The 6,424-nt window shown below is 34.7% G+C and overlaps 1 pseudogene; it reads right to left on the bottom strand.

The window, feature by feature from the left end:
- The window catches only part of LOC121392186, a 34,079-nt pseudogene extending 28,003 nt beyond the window's left edge, over positions 1-6,076 (bottom strand).
- Positions 6,077-6,424: the final 348 nt, after the last annotated feature.

Below are 6,424 nucleotides of genomic sequence, written 5' to 3'. Positions count from 1 at the left end.
GTGAATATTAATTTAAATTTCTTTAACTTTATTCAGTTTGAATTGTTGTGAACATTTTAGGCCTATTTTGACAGTCTATTTACACAATTAATTTTATCATAAAAAAAACATATTAAAATATTTGCACTTCTTTTGATGTTCACAATATGGATTTGGGAGAACTCCATGTGAGAGTTTTTATGACTCAGGATTTCAAAACATCTGATTGGCTGCTCTATGGTAATTACCCAGATGTCAAAGTCAAAATATCCACTGAAATTAACACGATTAAAAACAAATCTCATTAACTATGCAAGAAGAGTACTCTATTTATGTAAAAAAAAACTGCTTTGTTCGTTGCTTTTGGTGTTTGATGTTTGTTTTTATTTAATTTTATTTTTGTGTGTTTGTTTTTGTTTTGATGATATATGCATAGAATATTACACTCATATTCTTGAAGTATCATTTATCTTACAGCTTGTTCCCTTGGGTCGTTAAAATATCATGAACCAACTCTTTGTAAGATAAATTGTATCTAATAACAATTACGTAGTATTCTCTATACATTAATACAAACATAGTGTCTAAAATAAGAAAAATACAATGACTATATTACATAAATAAATAAATCGACTTATCTCGCCTTCATGTAAAATTCTTTAATCCCATTGGTTGTTTGCCGTTGGACAAATCCCTTATCCCCCTGTGGGCGGAGCCAAATTCTCTTATACCCCGTCTGTAATTTCCAACAGTTTCCAGCCGCCCCAGTTAATGCTAAAGCAATAATTAGATTATAAATAACATTGATAATCAACCAAGTATACATAATTAATTTTATTTTTTACTATAAAATACACTATTTCAATACTTTTAAAAGCTGCAATGTTGAACTCGGCCACCTAATTACGGTCGTGGTGTTATTGTATTAATGCGCGATTAGCAACAGTTGGGTTTTATTTTTATTTTTTTTAATATTTTTATTTTTTTACTATATACATTTCTAATAAAAAAAAAGTGTTTTTATTTTTGTTATTAATATCTGTTTCAGACAATTTCGTATTACAAACATTTGAAATTAAAAACTCGTTTATCGACGGAACTATTTTTCGTCACTGGTTTCGTTCGCGTCCGCGTGGTACGGCTCCGTTAATAAATTGTTAACAATTATTTTCTGCGTTATTTTGATTATTTGGCTATATGGTTTAACATGTCGGCAAGATAAATTCGTTGTAGAAGCATCTCTCGGGGTATATGGCTTTTTATGTACCTCTGTGTGCTCTTTTACCCCCTCGCCTTCGGCTCGGGGTAAAAGAACACACAGAGGGTACATAAAAAGCCATATACCCCTCGTGATGCTTCTACAACTTATATTGTGCAAGTGAAAAAAAAATCCAATACGCCCCCCACCCCCACCCCCACCCCCCAAAAAACACACACAAAAAACAACAACAGCAAAACAAAAACAAACAAAAAACCAACAACAAACAAACCAAACCAAACCAAACCAAACCAAACTAAACAAACACAAACAAACAAACAAACAAACAAATGAAAAAAACAACAACCCAACAACAACAAAAGAAATGAAAAGACAAACACTCACCTCCTGATCGTAGACATCAAAGAGAAAGATGAGTTTGTCAGTGGTAGTTCCCTTTGTTAACAGGTGTAATCCGTCCATTAGTTCCCCTGGGTCAATAAAGCCGCTTCCGTCCTTGTCAAAGATGTCGAAGAATCTATCGGCAAAAAAGGACTGAACGAGAAAAATAAAAAAAAATAAAAAAATAAAACTATTTTGTAAAAATAATAATCACAAGAAGCAGTTCGAGAATACATCGATTTCTCATTCTGAAGTTTGTTTTGTTTAACAACACCAGTAGAACACATTGATTTATTATTCATCGGCTATTGGATGTCAAACATTTGGTAATTTTGACATATAGCCTTAGAGAGGAATCCTGCAAACATGTTTCCATTAGTAGCAAGGGATCTTTTATATGCACCGATATGTCAAAAATATTAAATGTTTGACATCCAGTAGTCGATGATTAATAAACCAATGCACTCTAGTGGTATCGTTAAAGAAAACAATATTTGTAAGAAAATTATTATTCCCCATGGCTTCGCCTGTAGGATGAATGTTACTTCTAATACTGACTCAGTGACGTCACTTCGCATAGCCACGCTTTTTGCCTGTCGGAAGACTGCCACTTTTCAGAACGATATATCTATATATATATATATATATATATATATATATCCTCCCTCCATAATTTACCTGAAAGATGACTGCCACTTGCATTACTGGTTTAAAGGTCCCATGTGAAAGTTGAAGCTACAATATTTCGATATGTTCCATTATTTGTTATAAATAACTACAAATTAATCGATTGCACAGGACGACACGAGGGGTTTCCCGAATATATTTTGTGGCTAAATATAGCATATGGCCACCATCTCTGTTTCTTTCGTCATTTGATCGCAAAGAATTCTGGTTAAATTTGGCGTGTTGAATACGTAAGCATAAAACAGTGACGTCACTAGTTACTTCGTGTGACACACTTTCAAAATTTCCCTTAAAATAATTTTATTTCTACTAGTAAATGGAATTACTTGGTTGTCATTGTTTATAATAATCACACGAAGCAGTTGGAGGGTAGAGTTATCGCTCTCTCGTTCTGAAGTTCAAGTTGATTTTGTTTAACGCCCCACTGAAAAACATTGATTTATTAATCATCGGCTATTGGATGTCAAACATTTGGTAATTTTGAGATATAATCTTAGAGAGGAAACCCGCAAATGTGTTTTTCGTTAGTAGCAAGGGGTCGTTTATATATACCAATATGTTAAAAATACTAAATGTTTGACATCCAGTAGTCGAGAATTAATAAATCAATGCACTCTAGTGGTATCTTTAAACAAAACAAACTTAGTAAGAAAATTATTATTCCCCATGACGCTTACTTCGCCTTTAGGAGGACTGCCACTTCTAATATTGACAGTGATGTCACTTCTCACAGGAATCACGGTCACGCGTTTCGCCTGTAGGAAGACTGCCACTTTTCAGAACGATATATATCCTCCGCAATTTACCTGAAAGAGGACTGCCACTTGCATTACTGGTTTAAAGGTTCTATGTGAAAGTTGAAACTAAAATATTTCAATATTTTCACAATTATTTTTCATAAATAACTACAAATTAATCGATTGCACAGGACGACACGAGGGGTTTCCCGAATATATTTTGTGGGTAAATATAGCATATGGCCACCATCTCTGTTTCTTTCATCATGTGACCGCAAAGAATTCTGGTTAAATTTGGCGTGTTGAATGCGTAGGCATAAAACAGTGATGTCACTAGTTAATGCGTGTGACACACTTTCAAAATTTTCCTTACACTAATTTTATTTCTACTAGTAAATGGAATTATTTCGTTGTCATTTTTATTGGCATACAGCTGAAAGTAGATGTTTTATGTTTCAAAGCAAAACATTTCAAAATATTTTGGCGGACACCGCCATTATTGCAAGACATAGCACCTTTAATAATAAAAAAAAAACTATATTAAAGGGACATTCCTGAGTTTGCTGTATTGTAAGATGTTTCCGACTAATAAAATATTTCTACGATTAAACTTACATATTAAATATGTTTTCTTGTTTAGAATATCAGTGGCTGTATATTCAACGTTTCTGGTCGTCTTAATGTTTTGTCTTCAAATAATTTCGTACGTACGAAAAAATTATATTTTAGGAAATAAAATGAAATTCAACCTGGTACATATATTAGAACGATCAGAAACACTCATATTTTATGTAGAATAATATAGTTGATATGTAATTACTATCGTTAAAAAGTCTGTGTTAGTCGATAACATCTTAAAAATTGCAGCAAACTCAGGAATATACTTTTAAGTTACAAATTCTCCCATAATGCTGAATATTCAAGGTTCAATCACGCTGTCCTGGACACACACCTCGGCTACCTGGGCTGTCTGGCCAGGACATTGAGTTAGTTGTTAGTGAGAGAAAAGAGAGTGTACCGGTAGTGGCCTTGCACCTACCCATTAAGTCGCTAAAACTCGCTTTGGGTGGGAGTCGGTAACGGGTTGTGAACCCAGTAACTACTACCCTTATGTCCGATGGCTTAACCACAACACCACCGAGGCCGGTAAATAATGAGCTAAATTTACAATAGATATGATGTACTAAATAATTGTGTTACGAGCCTTAATGGGTTTTTATTATTAACTTTTTACCCTTAAAACAGAGATTTACTTTGCTTGTTTAATTAAAAATAAAAGACAATACCTCTTTGACTCCCAGAGCGTGTTTGAACGACGTTTTGTCGACTCCTTCTTTTCCCTTGGCGATTCCATAGAACTGCGCTTCTGCCCATTTCAACCACTCTTCATCACTGAAATATTATTCGGAAATAAATGTTACACATAAAACAGGCTGTGTTTGTTATAAAACATGTACGCAATTTTATGTTATCTAGTACCACTGTCAATTAGCCTTGTGCTTGAAACGTGTATGGGATATATGTAAAAACAAATGTACTCAAGTTGTGTGCCAAACTAGGGTTGTTGTAAAAACATCCAGTTATATCGAAAATGAGCCATGAAAGGTACAATTTTCTTCAGTTAATACTTTGAGGTTGGGGTTGTAGTACTGATATTTATGGGTCATAGTTTGGTTGATATATTGTATATAGTGTTTTTGAACACAAACGTTAACATGGAAGCCTATGGTATTTTATTTGTTATAGTATAACCTATAACAACTAATCACTGCAAATTGGGCCAGACTGTAGGTTGCGACCGTACGGGATGTTATATACTCTTAAAGACACATACCCAAGTTTCAACGCGTGAAAATTGATTTTTGTTTCGCTAAATCTAAAAACCTATAACACCAGTCGATAAAGTTACAATTGAATAAAACAAACAGTATGTGATGTTGAAATGGGGGAAATGCCCCCCCCCCCCCCCCAACAACAACAACAACAAAAAAAAAAAGAAAGAAAGAAAGAAAAGGCTAGAACTCAACTTCATAAACGTTACTTCTCAGACGTACGTGCGTTTATACAAATATGACAAAATACACTTCTTTATATTATAAAAACCAGTATGATTAGAAACAATAATATTCAGATATTCGGAAATGGATATTCTAAAGAATATAAAGTAAGCAAAGTCTGATTTCAGTAATCAAAAATAGCTATAACAGTGAACAATATGCGGTAGTGTTTAAAAACTAGGGTTTGTCGCTTTAAAGGCGCAGACCCAAGTTTCAGCCCGTGAAAATGGACACTAAGTTTAGTTAATCTACAAACCTGCAACACACATTAAGATAAGGTTATAACAGAGAGAAGCTAAAGTCTGTGATGTTTAAACTGGGAAATATCGTCAAAAAAAACCTAGAGCTTGTCTCGATGTCATTACTTCTCAGACGAACGTGCCTTTTTTCAGAATGATGAAAAATGCATTTTGGGTTATTGCAAAAATGTGGATGACCAGAACCACTTCAGGTTCACGAAAATTAATATTCTAAATCATAAAATTTAAGTAAATCTAATTTAAATTATATATATATTTTGTTTTTAAACCGGCTTTAATAGTGAAAACAATACGTCGTAATGCTTACAAACTAGGGTCTTTCACTTTAAATAATGAAAATGGCCATCACACTTACTTGACTTTATCCAAAGCTTTGTGTTCTTTAATGTTCCCATTGCCAAATTCTGTTCTGGTCTCATTACTCTCCGAGTCAACCTTCGCATCATCCAAAACAAAGATTTCAATCGCACTGTTCTTCGTATTTCCATTCGGCGGGTGGCTCCCTCTGTCCGAATGATGATCGTCTAAACTGTCAAAATTGTTTTCGAAGCCAACAATCTTTAGATTATCGTTAGTTTGGCTTGGGTGCTCTTCGATATTGTCCAGACGGTTGGCCCAATTTTTCCTATAGGCGTTGATGGCAATTTCAGAGGAACGTCTGGCAGGAGTAATGGGTCTATTTTCGGTCGAAAACTCGTCGTTGGGTCCAGTTTCTTGTGAGACTGACGCAAATGTTAATCCCTTGACGGTCGTCATCGTGAATGTTTCAAATTCTGAAATAAAGAGGAAAACGAAATTAAATAGATTTAAATAAATATCTGAAATATCCACATATTTATTCAATGAGATCTCTAGGGTAGTGGTCATTTCATGGGATGTGACGTTAGTAGTCACTGGCATCGCATACTGGTTCCCACCTGAATGAAGTGAAAGTAGTCTCTTTGCCTCTCTTTGTTTCTCTCTGTCTCTGTCTCTCTCTCTCTCTCTCTCTCTCTCTCTCTCTCTCTCTCTCTCTCTCTCTCTCTCTCTCTCTCTCTCTCTCTCTCTCTCTCTCACTCTCGCTCTCTCTGTGTGGCTCTGTCTCTCTGTCTCTGTCTCTGTCTC

The sequence above is a fragment of the Gigantopelta aegis genome, unplaced genomic scaffold (genome assembly GCF_016097555.1).
Source record: "Gigantopelta aegis isolate Gae_Host unplaced genomic scaffold, Gae_host_genome ctg3481_pilon_pilon:::debris, whole genome shotgun sequence".
Taxonomy (NCBI): Eukaryota; Metazoa; Mollusca; class Gastropoda; order Neomphalida; family Peltospiridae; genus Gigantopelta; species Gigantopelta aegis.
Note: the sequence above shows the minus strand (reverse complement) of the source record. Positions and strands in the feature narration are given on the sequence as shown.